Source organism: Carlito syrichta, unplaced genomic scaffold, assembly GCF_000164805.1.
Source record: "Carlito syrichta isolate Samal-C Ts95f unplaced genomic scaffold, Tarsius_syrichta-2.0.1 Scaffold312148, whole genome shotgun sequence".
NCBI classification, from domain to species: Eukaryota; Metazoa; Chordata; class Mammalia; order Primates; family Tarsiidae; genus Carlito; species Carlito syrichta.
The window spans coordinates 117,194-121,794 of NW_007256244.1; the positions used below are offsets into that span (position 1 = coordinate 117,194).

The 4,601-nt window shown below is 41.2% G+C and overlaps 1 protein-coding gene across 4 annotated transcripts in view; it reads left to right on the top strand.

Moving 5' to 3' along the window:
- The window catches only part of PIK3R3 (phosphoinositide-3-kinase regulatory subunit 3), a 172,843-nt gene that overhangs the window by 90,717 nt on the left and 77,525 nt on the right, over positions 1–4,601 (top strand). The window lies entirely within an intron of this gene.

A 4,601-nucleotide genomic window follows, 5' to 3' on the forward strand; every position in this document is an offset into this window, starting at 1 on the left:
AAAAAAAAAAAAAAATAATAATAATAATAATAAAAACTAGCCAGGCATGGTAGTGTGCGCCTGTAGTTCTAGCTACTTGAAGACTGAGGCGGAAGGATCGCTGGAGCCCAGCAGGTCGATGCTGGTGTGGCTGTAAACTTGCTACTGTACTCCAGCCTGGGCATGGAGTGACACTCCAACTCAAAAAAAAAAAAAAAAAAAAAGACAGTGAATTGGAAATTCAAAGAGGAAACACAAATGACTTGACATAAAAAGGCGTTCAGCCTCCTAGTAGCCATGGAAATGCAAATTAAAACCTCAAATAAATAATTATTTGTCTATTTATTTATTTATTTTTTGAGTCAGTATCTCACTCTTTTGTCCAAACTGAAGTGTGGTAGCACGATCACAACTTATTGCAGCTTTGAACTGTTGGGCTAAAGAGATCCACTCCCTCAACCTAATGAGACTACATGTGTGCACCACCACGCCTGGCTAATTTTTTTTTTTAATGTGTTTTGTAGAGATGAGTTCTCACTGTATTGCCCAGGCTGATTTCAAGATCCTGGACTCAAGTGATCCTCTTACCTTGGCCTCCCAAAGTATTGGGATTACAGATATGAGCATCGTACCTGGCAAAAGAAACATTATTTTATACTCGTGATTTTGGTGGGAATGTAGAATAATGAGATCTCTCATACAGTTCTGTGGGCAGTGGAGTATCAGTTGGAACCTTATTAGAAAGAACAACTTAGCAGTTTGTAAGTATATACCCTAGGGAAACTCTAGAAGTTGGGCACGAGTTTGTACATGGGACAAGTACAGTTTAGTTCATAGCAACATTGTTTGTAAAAGCAAAAAACCAGAAACAGCTCAAATGTCCATTAATAATAAAGTGAAGAAATTGTAGAGTATTCATACAATGACAGAGAGCAATGGGAAAATAAAAGGATCATAGCTACATGAATCAATAGAAATGAATCTGTTTTTTTTTTTTGAGTTGGAGTCTCACTCTGTTGCCTAGGCTGGAGTGCAGTGGCACACTCAACGGCCTCCCCAAGTAGTCAACCTGCAGGACTCCAACGATCCTTCCGCCTCAGCCTTCCAAGTAGTGTGCTACCATTTACAACTAGTTTTTTATTTTTATTTATTTATTTTAGTTTTTTTTTTTTTGAGTTGGAGTCTCACTCTGTCACCCAGACTGGAGTGCAGTGGCCGCCCCTGACCACCGCAGCCTCGACCTGCTGGGCTCCGGCGATCCTTCCGCCTCAACCTTCCAAGTAGCTGGAATTACAGGCGCGCACTACCACGCCCTCTAATTTTTGATTTATTGTAAAGATGAGGTCTCGCCAAGTTGCCCAGGCGGGTCTTGAACCCGCAGGCTCAGGCAATCTACTCACCTCAGCCTCCCAAAGGTGTGAGATTACAGGCTAAACCACCGAGCTCGGCCGTAGAAGTGAATCTTAAAAATGTAATGCTGAATGATATGCTATGGAAAGATTTCTCCTTTATAAAGTTCATAAAGAGCCGGGCTTGGTGGCTCAGCCTGTAATCCCGCGCCTTTGGGAGGCTGAGGTGAGTGGATTGACTGAGCCCATGGGTTCGAGACCCACCTGGGCAGTGAGACCTCATCTGTACAATACATCAAAAAATCAGCCGGGCGTGGTAGTGCGCGCCTGTAATTCTGGCTACTTGGAAGGCTGAGGCGGAAGGATCGCTGGAGCCCAGCAGGTCGAGGCTGCAGTGGCCGGGAGCGGCCACTGCACTCCAGTCTGGGCGACAGAGTGAGACTCCAACTCAAAAAAAAAAAGTTCATAAAGATACAAAATATGTTAGGAGGTGAAACTTCTGGGGAAAAACAAAGAGAATTTTGGAGGGGTGAAAAGCAGTGGCAGAGGAAGAAACGCCTTGAGGAAAAACTAGCCTTGCATTTCAAGGAGCCTAAAAAGGAATAGCCAGAGAAGATCAGAAGCGAGGTGGTTTTACTGTTATATATAAAATTGTACTAGATTGAAAGTAAGTCCTGAATTTAAATAAATCATTCTCTCTGTGATTGGCCTTTGCATATATACTTAAATATTTTATTATAATTTAAGAAGTTCTGATAAAGTTGTTTTAAATTAGGTAGGATTTTTAGAGTGTATAGCCAGTGGTTCTTAGTATATTTACATAGTTGTGCTATTATCATTGCTATATAATTCTAGAATAGTCTCATCACCCCAAAAGAAATCTTGTAGCCATAAGAGTCACTCCTCATTCTCCTTCCCCCTAGCCTGTGGCAAACATTAGTCTACTTTCTTTCTACGGGTTTGCCTGTTCTGGACATTATGTATAAATGGAATGACATACATGATTTTTTGTGTTTGACTTCTTTCACTCAGCATAATGTTTTCAGGGTTTAGCCAATTGTAGCATGTGTCAGTCCTTTATTCCTTTTATGGCTGAAAATATCCCACTTTATGGATATACCACATTTGTTTGCCCATTCATCGGTTAATGGGTATTTGGGCTATTTCCACTTTTCAGCTATTTTTAATAATGCTACTATGAACATTCATGTACAGGTTTTTATGTGAACTTAAATATTTTCCGTTTTCTTGGATATATACCTAGGAGTTGGAATTGTAGTGTCATATTTTACTTCTCTGACAGCAAGCAATGTTGAGGGCTTCACTTTTTCTCATATTGTCACCAACACTTGTTATTACGTATCTTTAGTTATAGCTATACTAGTGGATGTGAAGTGTTATCTCACTGTGGTTTTGATTTACATTTTCCTAATGACTAATAATGTTGAATATCTTTTCTTCTCCCTCCCATCCTCCCTTTCTTTCTTTATGAGATAAGGTCTCACTCTGCCACCCAGGCTGGAGTGCAGTAGTGTGATCCTGGCTCACTGCAGCCTTAGCCTCCTGGACTTAAGTGATCCTCCCATCTCAGCCTTTTGAGTAGCTGGGACTACATATGTGCACCACCTCGCCCAGCTAATTTTATAATTTTTTTTGGAGAGACAAGGTCTCACTATGTTGCTCAGGATGTTCTCAAACTTCTGGGCTCAAGCAATCCTGCCACCTTGGCCTCCAAAGTGCTGGGATTACAGGCATGAGTCACTGTTTCTGGCTGAGTGTCTTTTCATGTGCTTATTGGACATTTGTATATTATCTCCACTGAAATGTCTATTCAATATTGTATTCTTTGTGGTGCTGTTTAAAAAAGTGGAATTGTTTTATTAATTTCCTTTTTTGGGTTGTTCATTGCTAGTGTGTAGAAATGCTATTAATTTTTGTATATTGATCTTATATCCTGCAACCTTATTGAACTTGTTCATTAGCTGTAATAGCTTTTTGGGCATTCTTTTTAATTTTCTATATGCAAATAGAGTTAGTCTTACTTTTTCCTTTTATATGTAGATACCTTTTTTTTTTTTGAGTTGGAGTCTCACTCTGTTGCCCAGACTGGAGTGCAGTGGCCGCTCCCAGCCACCGCAGCCTCGACCTGCTGGGCTCTGGCGATCCTTCCGCCTCAGTCTTCCGAATAGCTGGAACTACAGGCGTGTGCTACCATGCCCAGCTAATTTTTGATTTATTGTAGAGATGAGGTCTTGCCAAGTTGCCCAGGCGGGTCTCAATCCCACGGGCTCAGGCAATCCACTCACCTCAGCCTCCCAAAGGCGCGGGATTACAGGCTGAACCACCGAGCCCCGTCCGGCTAATTTTTTGATTTATTGCAGAGATGAGGTCTCACCAAGTTGCCCAGGTGGGTCTCGAACCCGCGGGCTCAGGCAGTCCACTCACCTCAGCCTCCCAAAGAGCGGGATTACAGGCTGAGCTACTGAGCCCGGCTTGAATACCTTTTCTTTACTTTACTTCCTTAATTACCCTGGCTAGAACCTCAAATACAATGCTTAATAAAAGTGGCAGAGCAGGCATCCTTGTGTTGTTTTTTTTAATCTCAGTGGAAAGCATTTGGTTTTTCACTATTACATATAATATTAGCTGTGGGCTTTTCATAAATGTGCTTTATCAGGTTGAGGAAAATCCCTTCTATTCTAGTTTTTGAATATCTTTATTGTGAATGGGTGTTTAATTTTGTCATATGCCTTTTCTGCATCTGTTGAGATGATCATGTGGTTTTTGTCCTTTATTCTGTTAATATGGTGTGTTATCTTGATTGATTTTTGTTTGCTGAACCAACCTTGCATTCCTGAAAAAAATTTCACTTGGTCATGGTATATAATCCTTTTTATATGTTGCTGGAGTTGGTTTGCTGATATTTTGTTGAGGATTTTTGTGTTTGTGTTTATAAGGGATTGATTTGTAGTTTTCTTCCCTTGTGTTGTCTTTTTCTGGTTTGGGTATCAGGAGAATACTGACTTTTTCATGTGCTTATTGGACATGACTTCATAGAATGAGAGAGGTATTCTCTCCTCTTTTTTGCTACCTGCCCCCCCCACCAACCACCAGATGACTAATCTTAGTTTTCTTCAGTTTTGTTGTTGACTTTAAAAGTATAAATGATGTGGCTGGGCTCAGTGGTTCAGCCTGTAATCCCTGCACTTTGGCAGGCCAAAGTGAGTGGATTGCCTGAGCCTGCGGGGTCAAGACCAGCCTGGGCAACTTGGT